This window comes from Lichenostomus cassidix, chromosome 12 (assembly GCF_008360975.1).
Source record: "Lichenostomus cassidix isolate B80296 chromosome 12, HeHo_3.0, whole genome shotgun sequence".
NCBI lineage: Eukaryota > Metazoa > Chordata > Aves > Passeriformes > Meliphagidae > Lichenostomus > Lichenostomus cassidix.
In genome coordinates, this window is record NC_139493.1 from 17,040,740 (window position 1) to 17,058,544 (window position 17,805).

Below are 17,805 nucleotides of genomic sequence, written 5' to 3' on the forward strand. Positions count from 1 at the left end.
AGAAAGGAAAAAGTGGAGTAACCAGACCTCCTGGGGAGAAAGTGATGGTGCTTATCCCAACCTGCTCGGTCCAGGCTAAAACAAGTTGTGGAAGTGCAAATGGGAGGATTTCTGAAAGACTCAGGGAGTTTTTTAGTGTGAGCAGTCATCCCAGAACTGTTCTGGCAAGTTGTCATGGAGGGACTGGCAGCCCACCCACCATGAGCTTTTCAAGTGTTGTTGTGGCTTTTGTTTTCTAGCATATCCCAGTTCACTCCTGCTGCTGAGATCCAGGCTTTCTATGCATAATTAGGACAGCTGGCTGTGTCTAGTAACATTTTTAGTTGCCACATTCAGGAAAGATGGGACACTGAATTTGGTTTTTTTTTTTTTTTAATTCTGCTAGTCAGTGAAAAAGTTGTTTATTTTGGTGAGAGCTGTAAATTGTAATATAATATATAAAAGTAATATTTACCTTGTTAAGAAGTGTTTGTGTGTGAGGACAGAGTGCATCAGCCCAGGATCAAGAGCAGGACAATACCATTTCCTTTTCCAGTTGGAGAGAAACCTAAAACATACAAGCATTATTCTAAGAGAATAATGCTTCTCCCAAGAAGAGAAGCATTGTTTGTGTTGGGATTTCACTTACATATAACAAAAAGTTTAAACCACTTCTAAGAGGTAAGAAAATCTTAAAACTGCAGGGGCTGGGGGATTATATTTTACAATGCATTGGTGTTCTGTGTCAAACACTATTCCCAAGGTAATTTTGATTCAATTATCACTGGGAAACACTAAAGATAAGGGAGTCTTGCAGGATCAATAAGTTTGCAGAAACTCAGACCACTCCAGAAAAGCATTTTAAAATAAAATTCATCCCTATGTCGATCCGTGATTAATTAAAAGTTGTGTAGAAAGTTATAATGAAAGAAAAACTGTGGTTTGGATGCAATTTGTCAGTATATTGTTGTTGACAAAGTTCAGGTTTAAAGCTTTAAATGACAGGTTTCATATTTATAGAAATAAAAAAGAATCAGAATTTATCGGATGAGGAAAAAAAAGCAAGTAGTTCTTAACTGGGAGTATTTTTGTCCAAAAGTTCTAGATCAATATAAATCAATATGTTGCTGGAATGCTACAAGAAAACAAAAAGTTGAATGAAAAATAAGAAAAGGTTTGTAATTCTTCCATCTGTAATGTAATCCACATCCACGTTTTTCCTTCCTGCTGTTTGCACTCATCACTATAATATATGCCCAGGATCATTAGACAGATATATGGATTTAATTATAAAACAATATCAGAGGTTAATTCTTAATTAATCCTTAAGTGCATAATTTAGGTGTGTAGGCACCTTAAATTCTCTCTCCAGATGATGGAAAGGTGGAAATGGGGATGCTGAAGACGTCTGAGGAGATTTGGAATTGCCTCCTGGGTGTACTTATTTCTCTTTTCATTGTTTTCTGTATGTGATTATGCACATATATCCATACATATATATATATAGAATCCACTGTTTTCAGAGTTCAGGGCTGCAGGTGAAGCCACAAATGCCACTCTGCATGCTGAGCCATGAACAGCCTCACTGGTGCTGTTTCCACACGAGTTAAACCACATCAACCTGAGCCAGCTCAGCCCACCAGGCCATGGGAATTGTGAGATTCATTTGGGAGTGCTGAGCTGGGAGCTACCTGTGCCTGGCAGCACTGCCTGTGCTCAGCTCACCTCAGGGCTCACTTGTGGTGGCTCTGAGGACATCCAAGGTGACTATTTATAGAGTACAGTGAGAAATAAGCACTGGATTCATTAGCAGAGGTTTTGGCCAGAAGCTGGAAAAGTGAAAAAGCAGATTTCACTGTTGATAAATTGCAGAGCAGCCTAACAGCATTGTTAACTTCCTTTTGCAGTGACATGGGTCTCCTGAGTGCATCCAAGGGCTTCCTGATTGTTTTTCCTGGCATCTGTGACTTAAAGCAATCACTTAAAATGCATGTTGGCAGATTTGCCTTGCTCTGGTGCTGGTTTTTATTAAGACTTGAACTATGAGAGGTAAGTGGGTTCCTAAAAAAATAGCAGGATTGTGATTTACAACCTTCAATCCAAAGAAGATGCTGTAAAATTATGTTATTCTCAAAGCAAGTGAGTTATTCTTACCCAAACAGCAGCAAGCTAAATCTGGGAGTTATAAAATGACCACTGGGACCATGTCTAGATTTTGTTTGCCTTGCTTAATTCACTTTTATTTTATTTCTGAGTAATTGATAAATATTTTCTTTTAGGTATTTTTGAGCAGTATTTTTTCTGAGAATTTCTGCTGCATCCATTGATGACAAATAGTATTTAAATCAATTATTCTGTTTCCCCTTGGGAAGCTGCTGTAGAAAGCAGGGACTGACTTTTAAATTTATAGGAATGTTGAGACAAATTTGCCAATACTCAGCTGGTTTTCCAGTACTGACCTTTAGCTGCTGCTTTGTTTTCACTGCTTTTTTTTTTTTAGATTTGATTTTACATCCCACATCCAAGGATTTAGTGCTCTGACACATTCAGGATCTTTGGTACTTGCACTAATCTTGAAAACTGGTGCCTATTTCACTCTATCAGGATTTTTTTCTCAGAAAAAAAAGGTAAAAAGTAGTCGAGAAAGCAAAAGGAAAAAACATGTTTGAGATTATTTGTGATTGTTATACAGATAGAAGTTGTCTTTTCTTTTTTTAACTGTAAAATAACAATGTTTTGACTTAACATTTGGTAATTCACCATCTTTTCTTTCTCATAGAGTTTTCAGGGGTTTTTTTTCCAACATTGGGTCCACTTGAGCACTTTCCCTCATGCACTTCCTTGTTAATTAATAAATACAACAAAATATGTAAGTTGTTCTCAAAGCAATGTCATCCTTACTAAAGCTTTTAATTTGGCCAGCTGATTTCTCACAGTAATCTGTGGGATGGGTGTTACATAGAATTTGGGATTGTTTAAAAGCAGTCTTGCTGCAAAACTTAAGAGGATTGTCTCAGCGTGTCGCAAACAGGTTTGGATATTGCAAAAGGCTCTTTTGCACAGTTTACCCTGTGCACAAAAACAAACTTCATGACTGCTAAGGAGTTTCGGGGTCAAAAAAGTTATTCTGCCCCCATTAATGTACATATAACTAGCAGATTGTGACAAACCAAATCAGATTACACATCTGGCAAAACTAATTTGTGGTCCTTTCTGAAAAAAATATGATCATAATGTTATGTTGTCTCTAATCACCATATTCTTTTGACTTTTGTTGTTGCTGCTGTTGTTGTTGTTGTGGTGGCTTCTTATTGATCAGTGGGTTTTTAAATTTAATTTGTAAAAACTTTTTTTAGAGCAAGAGTGTTGTGGACACCTCCATCCATTGAGTTCTGAATGTAGGAGAAAAATGGCCTTTTATGCTGTTTCTGACTAAGTGCTTTTGGTTGCAAGATCATCAACTTTATGTCATGTTTAACAAATTACAGCTTGAGAATCCTTTCTGCTGGGGAAGCACCAGATTTGTTTTATAGAGAAATCAATTGGTAACTTTTAGTCAGTCTTATTTTCAGCCAGGGTCAGCAGTGCCAACAACACAGGAACTTTGTGTCTGACCTGTAGAATTGCTGACCCTCAGGTGGGAGTCCCTCTGCTTTTTGCATGGCTGAAGTTGGGCCACAGCAAGGTCATTTCATGGAAGTGCAAATATAATGTACCATTTGCACTTGAGTATTTTTGCCTTGATACTGAATTAGAACAGCAAAGTGGTGGCTCCAGAATATCCTAATATACCAACAATCCACTGGTCAACCTGTATTTTTTCAAAACAAAGCAGAGGGCAGAGCTTTGTCATCTTCTCCTGTAGTGCATATGTCGTTGAAACATTAAATGCTAAAAGCAATTTCCTCATGCTGGCTGCTAAAAGACATCATGGCAATGTCACAGAGTGTTTTACTGGCACAGCCTTTGTCATTACTTTTGCTCTTAAAACCAGCAGATATTTAGGGCTGGTTGGCTTTTCAGTGGGAGACTGGGGTGAGGGTGTGAAATTACTGCAGGAGATCTCACTGGCGATTCACAGGGATACATTTTCTGCTCTATCAGATGCTGGACTTGTGCCATGGTTTGGTGGCATTTGATACCATGGGAGTTTTTCCTTAATAGCAGCTACGGCTGGGTCTGAACATCCTGGCAATGCAATGTCCCAGTTTGTCAGAAAAGAGTGGGACTTGGTGGCTGGGAGTTCAATATGGGCACTCCAAATGTCCTCCCTGCTGCTCAGGTTTCACACAGCTCCGTGGTGTTGTGCAGCCCCTCCTGGCACAGCCTCTCTGCCTCAAGGATGAGGACAGCTTTTAAGATTGCACTTTGCTCTGTTGATCCACAAACTACTACGGTTTTGGCAGATCAAGTATTCTTCACTTTCGTTCTCAGCGTTGCCATTTGGCACCAATAGCAGTTCAAAGGTAAATTCAGTAAGTGCATAAGGGCTCCATGGGATTGAAGATGTTAAGTTTATATATGAGATCAAGACATCATAGTTAGGTCCTTTCACACACACATCTATTTTTAGAAATTTCATAAAGGAGGCTGAAATACAAATAGCTGTTTCATTCTAATATAATGCAGCCAAAATCCGAGTTGCTGAACTGGCATCTGCTCTTCCTTTCTTTTTTGAAATTTCCCTGAAATTCCTCCTCTGCTTTGCTAGTGTGGCAATTAAGCTCCAGGTTGTGAAAATCAAGTGAAGCTAAAACCTGAGAAGAACTGTCTGACAAGGATAAGTCACTGTTAGATTATTCAAACTTGAGGCAAGTAGAGTGCCAGAGTTTGGTGAGTACATGATCTCAGCTCCTTTACATTCTTTTGGCAAAGTAGATGACCCTACTATACATATATTCCCCCACTGACCAGGAAAATGAGGAAGAATTTAAAGGAAACTCTAAACCTCACCTTAGGTGAGAGAAGGTGCAATGAATTTAGGGAAAAACACAACACAAATGGTCCTAATCTCTAAAATATAATGAGGTGTTAAATTTAGTCATTAGTTGATGCTGTTACTGTTAACATCACATTTTAAGTATTTTTAAAACTTGTACATAAAAGGTTGAGTTCCTAGAAACACTGTAATAACAGAAAAGACATGCTGAGACCCCTGTCATGTACTCTGCAAAAATATGAGGACAGCTTCTGAAGTTGGCAGAAATGTACAAAATTCTATTTCACTGTTTGCATGGGGAAAGATTTCATAGGCAGAAGATATTAAAATGAAGGAAGCTGCTCTGTCATTCATTTCTTATCACAAGTGATAAACAGCCATTCTGTTATTTCACCATGATTGACAAAATCAGTTGTAGGGGCTAAACGTCTGAGGATGAAGAGGAAGCAAGGAAAGCAGTGTTTGTGCTGCTCTGGTGTTATTAATTCCAGCTGCAGTAGCTGACCTGCTGAGGATGTTATGATGTGAGGAATCACATGATTGGAGACTGTCCTTCTGGGTGAGATTTAAACCCTGAGCTCTGCACTGTGATCCTTGGTGTTTAACAGGTGTAGCTGTCTGTGGAATTCAGTATTTCTGTGAAAATAGTCTGGAGGATGTAGTGTTTTTGTGCAGCACAGAATTACGAGTGAAATGCATTTGCAGGCAGCTAGTAAGAATGCACATCTAATGCTTTTCAAATGGCACTCCAATCATCTGCTTTAAATGATTAATAAGCACAAGCTGAAAATAGCACCGCATTTACCTAATGTTTGCATGATTATTTTTGTAAACATTTCATTCAGGCTTTCTCTGCCATCTTTCTAAGCATTGTCAAAACAAAAATGCTGCTATTCTTGATTAGTTTTTCTCAGTTGGTTTGATCTTCCTCATGACCCAGGGAAATGTAGCAGGGGAAAGCACCCTTGCTCATTCTCACTTGACAGTAAGCATGTGGTTTAAGATCAAATGAGAAAACTAATCTAGATATTTGCAGAATACTTACAGGTTTCTGGTTTTCTTCCAAAGCTGGTAACTGAGCTTGGTGAGACCTACAAGTCTGGATTTTGTTAACAAGCTTGTCTGAAAGCTCTACAAATATATGGTGACAGCTTCTCCTGGGTTCAAATAAGTTAGAAACAGTTTTAAAAGACATAGAGGGATTTGTACTTTTATGTTGGCTGTCCTACTTTTGCCTTAAGTCCTTGCTGAGATAAGGTTAAGACTGGAATTTAAATGGTGTTAAGGAAGAAGCCAAGATAGCAATCAGAATATAATTAACAGTGTATCATCTGTCAAACAACCAGAGCTGGGCATCGCTGCTATTCACCAATAAAAAGAGGTGGAAGACTTCCAGTTTTCCAAGTAAAATGCCAGTGTTGCTTGCTGTAGCAGTGTACAGGTGTTGTGTGATGTGTGTGCATCCTTGACACCAAACAAACCTCACCCCACCTACCGAAAACACTTCTCCGCTCTTCAGAATTCACTCTGTCTCAGTTCAGCTTTGGAGACATTTGGTAACTGGTTTTAGCTCTCGGGGTGAAAAGGTTATGTGGCACAAGAGAACTTCAGCCTGTGTGTACAGCCAGGACGGGCTGGTTAAATCCCCAGCATTAACTACTCTAGCAATGTTTCAAAGTTGCGAACAAAAGTAGTATCTTCAAATCTAAAACGCGGGGTGGGGTTTCATTACTAATTTTCTAAATCTGGATGGTTGTTGCACGGTCTGTGTAATGCACATCACCCGTACATCATGATCACAGTTTTTGTGCTTCCCCAGGCGCTGTGCCCCAGGGCGGCACTCTCCAGCTCTCAGAATCCCCGTCAGGCTTTCCCCTGGCGATTTTTTGGAGGATTCTGGCCGAAAACAGGCGAGTGTCAATAAAAAAAAAGAGAAGTGGCGGTGTTGAGCGGTCGGTGCTGAAGAGCCGCGGCCGAGCTCCGTTCCGCTGCGGCGCCTCCGAGCAGATCCGAGCGGAGCGGAGCCGAGCCGAGCAGAGCGGAGCGGAGCAGAGCCTCCCTCACCTGCGCGGCGCCTCCTCGCGCTTCCCGCCACTGCCACATCCCCGAGCGCGAGGTCCGCACACCTGAGGGGAGCCTGAGGGGAGCCCTGCCGGGCAGCGGAGCGGGGCGCGGCGCAGCCTCTCCCCGCTGAGGGGAGCCCCAGACCCGCCGGGGGAGGCTCGGCTCGGCTCCGGCACCTCGCGGGGTGGGGAGAGGCGCTGCCCGCCCCCCCCAGGGCTTCCCCGCTAAGTCTGACGGAGCCGCCGCCTCCCGGCGCAGCGCAGCGGCCCCGGCGCAGGAGGAGGCGCCGTGCGCGGCCCGAGTCCCCGGGCGCTGCCGCCGGTGAGGGGACAGCGCCGGCTCCGCGCTCCCGGCGGCTCCGCTCCGCTCGCCGGCTCAGGTAGGAACGGGAACCCCCGGGGTGACCTTGAGGGGGGCGGCGGGAGCGCTGCCGGGGCCGGGTGCATCCCGGCGGGGTGCCGGGGGCAGCGGGATGCGGCCGGAGGATGCTCTCGGGCGATGGATGGATGGATGGATGGATGGATGGATGGATGGATGGATGGATGGAGGCGGCTCCGCGGGGCGGGCGGGATCGGAGGCAGCGGCTGCGCTGCTGCGGGAAGCCGCCGCTGTCAGTCCGGCTCCAGCCCGGAGGGCTCGCAGAGACAGGAGCGGCTGAGGGGCGGCGGTGGCCGCGCTCTGCCCTGCGGAGGGCTGGGAGGTGGCGGCGGAGCCTCTCGCTGTCCGCCCGCGGCACCCGGCGGGAGCCTCAGAGCCCCGGGGACGCGCAGATCGCCCGGTTCCGGGAGGTGACGCTCCTCTCAGAAATATTAATTTGAGAGAGCCGTCAGGAGGTTGTTGCCCGCAGCCCTGCTCCCTCGGCGGGGCTGATGAAGGAGAAGCCCTCCCGGCAGCGCCGTCCCCGCCGTGTTCCCGGCGCTCGCCCAGCTCCTGAGGTGCCGCTGAGCTCTGCTGTGGCCGGGTTGGGCTTTTTTCCCCTTCTTTTCCACGGGGGGGATTTAAATGTTCTACACGCAGTAGTTTTAAAGCCTCGCAGTACTCCAGCGGAGCGTTAGGAGCGCCCCAAAGCCCGAGGACAGGCGGGCAGGTAACTTTGCCGGGTCACGCAGTGCAGCAGCCCGCCCAGGTGCCCCCGGTGCCGGCTGAGCGGCCCTGTAGTCCCGGTCGCCACCACCTTGGCAGGGATGTCGTCAAGATGTGCTTTCCTACCGTCACTGGACGGGCTCTTTTCCTCAAATGGGCTCTTTTCCTCAAATCTTTATTTGTACTGGAAGCGCGAAAGGAGGATACTGTCTTCCGTTCTGTATCTTTGAAAGGCCTGGTGTATTAAAGGTGGAGGAAACATCTCCTTTGCTGAATTAAACTGTCCAAAAGTTTACTTCTTTCTGTGTGTTTCCTGCTGATCCTTTTTGCTTGTGTGTTTTTTTCTTTTCCCATCTAATTGTGCAGTTTTATCACATTACACCAACCTGACTCTGTGCTAATACTTTCTTTTTATTTAAAGCGTATCTTGTAGTAAAGTGCTATTTGAGAAGCATGGGTACCAAGATAAGGTGCCGGGAAGATAGGCTAGCTGAAAGAATAGTGTAGAGTTGGACTTAACTGCTCCCAAAATGGGCTAGAATGTAAGTTTTTAAACAGTGTGAAAGTTGATACTGCTGTAACTCAACTCCCAAAGAGCAGAAGGGAATCTTTTAAGGAATACTGTGTGTGGCTGGTAGGTACTGCGAGCCCTGAGTTACGTAAGCAGTTCTTTGAGCAGGACTGCATGCACACTATCATGTTCTCCAGCAGCACTTCGTTTCTGATCCTGTCCCCTCACCTACATGTGACTAATCTTCAGGTGCTGACTTGAACAGGATTCAGCATCTTCATGACTTTTCTGTGCAGAAGTGGTTTGTCTGTGCATCTTGCTAATAAACCAGCTCAGTATTCTCTGTCATGACTTCATGATCTAATGTTAAGCTTTATTTTCAAAGTGAACATTGCTGCAAGTTCCTCCTAAAGCAAAAGAATGTGTATTAAATGTTAATTTTAGTGTCAATATTAACACAGTCACTTTAACACTGACTGGAATGAACGCAGAGTATTCTGTTACCTTGAGCTCCTATTTGATACCATTACCAGCACTGTCATTTGCTCACATGCTGTAAATCCAGGACCACAACCTCTTGATTATCCAGGCTATTGAGTGTAATATTGATTCAAATGTCTGGCATGTCTCTCTATCCAAACCATATCTTTTAACCATTCAATTGCCTATTTCCTGATTATGCTAAGAATATTTTTATTGGTTTTGACAAGCTCCATGGAGAGATAGCAGGGATATTTATATGGTGTCCTGTGGTGCTGTCACCTGGATGGATTTGTTTTGGAGGAGTGCAATGAGGAGACTGAATGGAGCACTATCATAGCCAGTGGGTTTGGTTTGGTTTGGTTTGGTTTCCCCAAATAGGCTTTTGGTGTTACTGGAGATGCATCAGGGTTCCCCTCCTCGCCTTTGGCACTGCTTCAGAGGGCTGTGAGTCTCTACCATGTCCCATGTCACAGATCAGGCACAATAGGGCACCTCAGACAGTGTTTGCTGCCTTTTTGTAGCTGGCTGAGTCAAACCTGGTGCATTTGTCTCATTCCTTATCCTTGGTTAGCCAACAATGAAGCACATCAGGTCATTTACCACAGAAACTTCAGGACTCTTTGTCTGAATATTGGTAATCCTCTAAGTGCTTGGCGTTTATCTGCATCAACAAAACCTGCATATTCTGGTTATTTTAGACAGTTTAAAGTACAGGAACTGAGGCTACAAAGAAAATTCTGATACTCAACCCCCCTTAAAACTTGCATTGTAAATTAAGAATAGGTTCAGGACTGCAGTTGGAGAAAAGTCATCTGCAGGAGGAAAAAGCAGAGTAATCATACAAGAGATAAGTGATTGTTTTAGTGGCAGTCTGATGGGAGATGGTAGTGGAGGAGATAATTGGGAACAGAGTGAATGTTTACATTTAAACAAAATTGTGTGACTGCTGAAATCTTTTAAAATAAACATTTGAACAAAGTTCAAACTTCTGGTGAAGCTTACCCTTGGAATGTATGTGTCAGACATAAGAATTCTGTTTCTAAACAGCTTTACATTTAATGTACACTGTGCAGTAAATGTCTGCAATTTGCAAAGTTCAGAATGGAGCTTCAGTTGTCCTTTGAAGGAAAAAGTTTGTGAAAACTAACATAAATAGAAATGCAGATTATTTTATGAGTAGAAGTGGCAAATGCAAAAGGATAAAATGGTCTTAATTATCTGAAAATAAAAAAAAATCTTAAATATATGAGAAAGGAAAAGTGAGCATGAACAAACAATATCTGCATTTAATAGGATGTTAGAGGTGACAGCAATGAGTGTCACAGTGACTGAGATCCATGTTGGTGTCAGTAAATTCATGCCACAGAATTACCAGTTAAATCTGAAAGGCTTATGTTTTGCCAAAGCCTGCTTTGAAAAAAAGTTTCATCTTCATAAATGGAGTTATTTAGTAGTGAAATATTTCAGATTTCTATTTTATGGGTGTGACCAATTTTTCACATTTATGTGATCTAAGAGAGCATTTCCTAAGGGATGTGTAACTGCCATATTGCTGGATCACCCCATATGCATGAAGGACTTGTATCTAAGGGTCATTATGTAAAAGGCCTTGTTTTCACATATTTTGAACATTATGTTCAGAATTCTTGAATATTTTGTAACCTCCAAATAAAGTAACTGGTGTGCTGCAGGGATGCCCTCCACACACTGGAATGTGAACCAAAAAAGCTTTACATATTTCTTGGAGGCAGGGGTTGCTCCATCTTTAGCATGTACAATAGGAAGTGTGCTCTGGAAGGTTCACTGCACATCTTTGAGTGTGCAGAAAAGGTGTTTCTGAAGAGCCTGCTCAGGGCAGTGCCCTCAGAGCCTCAACAGAAATTCTCTTGTGGATGTCCATTCATCTGCTCCCAGCCCTTTCTCTCCTCTGATCTGAAGGCCTTGCACTGCTGGCAGGTTTTACAGTCTCTCCATCACTCCTATTCCAAGGCCATACATCCCACGAGCTGCTCAGCTTCCCAAAGTTGCCACGTTTGGGGTGGCAAAAGCTTGGGAAGGTAACATTAGGGTGCAAGAGCTGAACCTCTGTGAAAGAGCAGCAACAGCAGGGCTGTGTGTGGGGTAGTCCAGTTGCCATAACACGAGAACCTGTTTGCCCAATGGATTTATTCCTTGTGTAGTGGAATGCCTTTAAAAAGTCACAGCAGTGGGTTTTTCAGAACCAGACCTGCCTGATTTCATTGGTGCTTCTGGTGGAGGAGGTATTTCTCCTGTCTGCATGTAACAGTGTGGTTATGTGTACATTGTATGTATACATGGAAACCATCACAAGGGCTTGCACATTCATCAAGGATTGATGCTAATTGTTGAAGGGACAGGATTTGGAGCTTCAAGACTGAATCATATTTCCCTCTCACACCCACCAAGTTCCACAGCAATGTGACCTTGGATGCGCATTTCAAGTTTTGAAAACCTTTTGTGCATTATGAAGCCAGAATAATGCAGCTGTCTCTATTCAGTGTTTCTATTAGTAAGATTGATAAATCATTAATTCCACGGTGTTTGGGGAATTGCCTTTAGCCTGATTTGTTTATTAACAAGGCTCAAATAAGTCATATTGAACTTATGAAAATTATGCCTACTCTAAAATCATCCATCAGGGATGAAGATTGCTTAAAGATATTGCAGCTGATGTCCACTCCACATGCATCTCTTCATGAAATGCTTTAGGATTCTGGAGTTTTATGGTGAACAGGATTTTTCTTGATGGTTATCAGTGAGCCTAATGCCCAGCACATTCCTTTTGTTATCTCATTATGAGCAGGAGATTCCAAGCCTCTGGATAGCTTTCCTGTGCAAAAAAAGTCACAGTGTCACCTTGAATGTATTTGCTGATCCTATATATTCTGTCCTGCTTATTGAATTGTGATTCTTCATCAGGGGAAGTTATTCCCACTGATGGGAAATCTTCCATCCTGGAAGGTGTGATTGCATTCAGCACAGCAGACGAAATAGGGCCATATTTTAGATGATCCAGCATTTAATTTCTTGTGACTCAGGTATTTTAAACTTTTGTAATGTTGTTGTTATTTAAAGAGGCTAATACTGTTTAAGAGGATTGAAATAATAGGAATTTTGTTTTCAGGGAATGTTCTCTGTAACCCAAACTGAAAACTTCCAATAGGTTGATGGGTTCCTAGAAAGTATTCTAATAGGCATTTCAGAATATTTTTAAGCAGCAGTATGAATGAGGACACTTATGATAATCAAGCAGAAAAATATTCTATCATCAGATTTCTTTGCAATTGCTGAAGCTTAAGGTAATTACTCCAAAAGAATTAAGATTTATTTTCTTTGTCATCTGAGGAAATGGGTATGTGCATTTTTAGGTGCTTGCTTACAACTACAGGAAAAGCAAAATGGAAGTTTTGAGAAGAAATATCGTAATTTAAAACTAATTGATGACATTATTAGGTGTATTTACAACTGCTTTCCTGCACTGGACTTGTAGTCTTAGGTTTAAATGCAGTGTCAATGCACTGCTTTAGTCTACAAAATCTACATGCTCGCCAGCATTTTTCTAATGTCTGAAGTATCTTACAAGCTTTATATCAGTTTATGTGAACTAAAAATAGAAGACTGGTGTGAGTTTTGGCCCATAAATAATAGAAAGTAATTACATGAAGACAAAATGTCAAAATTAGACCTGGAAGAGAACTATTCCATGTCGTTGGGTTTTTCTTAATTACAGCTAGTGCCAAGTGTGCAAAAGTCCTGACAAAAACTAAGCCCATTTTTTAGTGAAGCTTGAAAATGCCACAAGAATCAATCTGGAAGATGTAGAATGATTCTTCTTGAAAGGTTAAATACTCTGAAAAGTTAATGTGTTATATACAGTAGCCCTGGTGATTCAGTGTCAAGTGCTAAGGAACTCAAGAGCAGTAGGAACACGAAAATGCCATTATGGCCTGTGAAGGTTGGTGTTAATGGTGTGTTCCCTCCAAAAGACACACTATTACACTGCTTCTTGTGTGAGCCAGCAGTGTTCCCCTCATATTTCCCCTTGGCACTGCTGACATTTATTACTCCCTAGCTAGATAAGATGAAAAGACAGAGTTGCATTTACTGTGAATTTTCTTGTGATTTCTTTTTCTACTCATGTTCTGCAAGTTTCTGGACAGTAGAGAAGAATGGAAAGGTTACTCTCTGAGTGGCACTCTTGTTAGACAACCTGGCATGAAATTTGCCTTTTTAAAAATAGCATTATACTATATTTTACTTACAGTCGGCAGTGGCTTTCCAGATCCCTTCCAACATAACTCAGCTTATCTCTATTTAGTGTTTTTGCTTGGTGTCTAGATTTGCATTTGCTCTGCTTACACTTCACTTTTCAACAAGTTCTTCAATGCATTAAGTTTAATTTTGAGTTTTCATTTGTTTGCTTGTGGACTGGAGGCGATATGAACCCTACTTATTTTCTTCACAACCATTTTTGGGTACTGGCATTTTCTAACGTGTACAGTGAGTTGTGAGATGCATTCCATCGCCTGTGAGTTTTAGTGATCATTTTTGAGAGGTGGTTTGGTTTTTGGGTTTCTTTAAAAAACTGTGCACCCACTAAGCTGCAATTTCATATCAGCCCCCTGCTAAACTACAGTTTCATGTCAGCCCTTCCACCCCATGAAAATACCACACTGGCCACTTACAGAAAGCCTTACTGAAGCCAGTATAAACTGCTGGTTACTGGGGTTTCCTTCTGTGGTAGCCCAGTTACCATATCAAAAAGCAAATCTCATTGCTTTGACATTCTGATTATTTTCAGGCACACTATCCTTGAGGTACTTATGTAGTGATTTAATTTGTTTCAGTGTTTTCCATGGTATAAAAGGGAGGTGGATTGGTTTGCAGTTTCTTCAGTAAGACTTGCTTCTCCTTTGAAGCTGCATACTGTTTTTGCCTCTCCACTGTCCTTTGGGAACTTCACCCTCCCTTTGTGCATTATTGAATATAATAGCTGATGTTTGGGGATGGCTTTAGGTAATTCCTTAAGTACTCCGCAGTGAACTTCATCATTCTCTAACAGACTGAGTATGGCTGGCTTCTTTTGATACTTTTTAGCCTATTCTTTTTTTTCTTCAGGCCTCTAGTCCTGTCTTCTTGGTAAAAATCACTTTAGAAACATTTTTGCTTTTCATTATCCTTTAGAAGGAGACATAAAAGAATATGAAGGGAGTACTGAATGCTTCAGCTTTCTCTTTGCCATCTGTTATTTTCTCTCCTTTCCCATTAAATACTAGAACCTCTGCTTATCTTTTTCTCCCACTTACTTCTGTTGTATTTATAGATCCTTTTCCTATTGCCTTTTTATGTCCCTCATTAGTTGTTGATCCTTTTGTGTGTTGGCTCAGAACTGAGACGTTTATGCCATTCTAATACTTGTTCTTTGTTAAATGTTCTTGTTTCACCCTTTGTACAATCTCTTCTGATAGTCAAAGCCTTTGAAGACTCTGGGTGTAACAGTGTCTTCCCATGTTTCCTATATTCCCCTGCACCGAGATAATCTCTTGCACTATTTTATACACACTCTGTTGGTAATTGCCAGAGTTACTGAATTCCTTATCCTCTCTTTAAGAGTTGTTACAAATCATTTGACTGAGTTTGGTGAAGTTGTTGCCCTGAATTCCACTTTTATTTTATTTTTTTGTTCTCCCTTCATGTCTTCCATTCAGTATAGTACTAGCAAGTTCTCTTGACCTGTGGTAATGCTTACTTGAAATGTATTGCTGCCCTTAAGATCTCAGCCAATGCTTTCCTGTTAATCTGAATAAAATACAGCTGCAGCTTTAGTAATGGCTTCCATGTTCATACCTTTATCCTGTTAGCACAGCTCCACCTTGACGATATTCCATGTTTCCTCCTCAAGGAAAGACTAAAAAAATGCAGGTACACGATGGCTGTGGCATGGAATGGGAGAATAAATTGTGTGGTTTTGCCTGCTTTGTTAGGGAACATTTTGTACTTTCATACACATTGCTTGTCTTTGTGGGCTGTTGCTCCAAATTTATAATTCAGCTGGTACAGTGTGCACATAACCTGCCAGTTTCAAGGGTTAATTAATCACTACTTGTATAGCTACTGGGAATTTTGGACAGAAAATGCTGCTGTAAGCGCAAAGCACTATTTGTATCTGCAAGATATCTGTAATGTTATTCAATAAGAGCATTAAAGCCACTTACTTATGTAGAAGTCAAGTGTGAATGTTCTACATATGCACAACCAACCAAGTCTCTTCTGTACATGAAAATATCAGGTTTTTTGCTGTTCTTCTTGAGGACACCTTTCTGAGAACCTTTGCATTTCAAGTAGAAGAACCTGCCTAGAACCTGCCTAGAACTGAATACCCTGTAGTTAAAATTTCTTCCTGCCCTAGGGAGAGAATTTTTAAACTTAGCACCAAGGGTTGTGTTCTTGTCAAGTAACATTTATGGCCTGATTGTCAAATAAGTTATAGATAATGCAGTAGGAAGGTTTAGTGTGTTAAGGGCAGGATTTTTAAAGAGGGGAGGAATGGAAGCCAAATGGAATTTTAAGTCCCGTTGACTTGTCAGTGGGATTTGTGCATCCTTAAGTTGGATGTTTTTGAAAATAGCACTGTAAATTGGTGACTAATAGAGATCTTTCCATGATAGTGGCTTACAAGTTACCATTAATAATTCAGCTGAAGGTTATTGCAGTCTGACTCAGTACCTCCTGAAAATGGTGAAAAGCTTCTCTCCGTGATTTTAGTGGCTTTGGGTTATGTTGAAAGGGCACTCTGATGAAATAATGCGCTTTTGAGGGCTGATTTTGTCCCTTTCATTGCATCTTTGCAGTCAGAATTTAAAGTAATGAATTACAGGAGAGCTTGATGGAACATTGTTTGATGCAGTTCATGTGCGAGTATGTACAGGGATGAATAAGATCCTGTCCCTCTGAGCGCAGGCAGAGCCAGGCAAGGCGAGTTGCTCTCTGCCGGCGCTCCCTAGGCAAAGCTGGGCGGTGGATTTCCCTGGGAAGCGGCTGTGCAGCGGCTATTCCTGCCCGTGCCGCACGGGCTCCGCATCGCCCAGCAGCGCCCTGCAGCCTCCAGCCCTCCCTCCCTCCCTCCCTCCCTCCTCGGCCCGGAGCTGCCGCAGCCTCCGCTGGCACCCACCGCCCGCAGCCGCCGCGCATCGCTCCTGCTCTGCCCTTCCCCGGCTGCCTCTCCTCTCCTCTCCCAGCTCCAGCACACAGCAGCATCAATCCTTTCCCTTTCCGTTTCCAGTCCTCAACAGCCTCACCATGTGCTATCGCTTTGGATGGAAGCACGCCTTTCCCAGCTGCTTTAAGAGAGGGATGGCAGTTAGACCCATCAGTTTTGTCCGACCAGGTTTTCAAACATCCCTGAAGCACAACGCTGTCTTTGGGTAATCTGTGTACACATATAGAAAATACATACCTACATACCCATGTATGGGGAATGCAAAATCTGTAAAACAACTATATTGTTAAAAAAGCAGATGGAATATTTTGAGATTTCTAGGGAGATGCGGATTTTTTATTATTATGCCAATATCTGTGAAAAGACATCGATTAATCAAAACAAAGATTGGTGAAAACATTTTCATTCACACTGAAAGATGAGCTGATAGGTCCAGATGCCTCTGCAGGAGAGAGATACATTTTGCTAAATGAAAACACAGAAGTGCTGGTGTTGAACTGGAAGTCATTTGGAAGTATTCTTGTCTGCTCACAACAGCACTCAGTGCCTGTTAGCAGTCTGCCTCTGCAGCAGCAAGGGGTGTCCAGCACTGATGGCTTTTCAAGCTCAATAAAATCGTGCCTCAGACATGACTCCGCCTGAATTTCTCCGTGGAACAGAGGACTGCACAGCGAGGGACACTTGGGGAAGTTGGAATGAACACTTCTGGGTGCACACATTAGTGTTTGGTTCCTCTGTCAGTGCTTCAGTGCAGGGGGTGGGGTGGGAGGTGATTTTTCATCCTGTCATTACATACAACTTTTGGCTTCATAACTTTCCTACAATTCAGCCTAACTTTTTTTTTCATACTTCTGTGTAAATATGATGAAAAAAATGTAATTGGAGGAGCTTATTATATTAATTCTGGTTTTAAACCTGTGACTTCTGGAAGAAGATTGCAGCCCTAAAAGCTTTGCTGTGTGAGGGGAGGGTATACAGAAGGAAAAGCCATAGGATGACTTTAAGTGTTGAACAATAAAACCGGAACAAAAAGCTTGCTAAAAATAGTAATCTGGTCCCAGTTCAGTGAAGTACTTAAGCATATGCCTAAATCCCTCCTTGTTCAACAAAGCACTTACATGTGCATTTGAATTCTGCTGGAATAAAGCATTAAACATCAGGCCTAAGTGCTGAGTGGAATTAGGGGCTGTGTGGACACAGCCAGACCCTGAGAGAAGGGTGGTTTCCTTCCCAGCCCCCTGGTGTGCTGGGAGCCTTTGTGAGGTCAGGTTTAATAGGAAATTTCTGACACTCCGCACTGACTAATTAACTTGGAGAACTGTTGGGTGTGAAAGTATTGGAGAGCAATTGTGTTCTGATATTCCAAAACTTGTTTTGTTTGCAAATTGATCAGACTTAATGATAACTGCTGCTTTTGTGACAGTAGGACCTGTATTATCTACTGAAGGGAATTTCCTTTTTCTTCATAAAGCTAATGCAGTGGAGATTTTCCTCATGACATCAGTG

At 42.3% G+C, this 17,805-nt stretch overlaps 1 protein-coding gene across 9 annotated transcripts in view; it reads left to right on the forward strand.

The window, feature by feature from the left end:
- The first annotated feature begins 7,226 nt into the window (after nucleotides 1-7,226).
- The window catches only part of ATP2B2 (ATPase plasma membrane Ca2+ transporting 2), a 380,463-nt gene continuing 369,884 nt past the window's right edge, over nucleotides 7,227-17,805 (forward strand). For 5 of the 9 annotated variants that reach the window (XR_014854795.1, XM_085073053.1, XM_085073049.1 and 2 more), the window contains exon 1: nucleotides 7,227-7,361. The gene's annotated coding sequence lies outside the window, so the exon portion shown is untranslated. The remainder of the gene's footprint in view (nucleotides 7,362-17,805) is intronic. The other 4 variants (XM_085073038.1, XM_085073037.1, XM_085073047.1 and 1 more) reach the window with 2 other exon arrangements.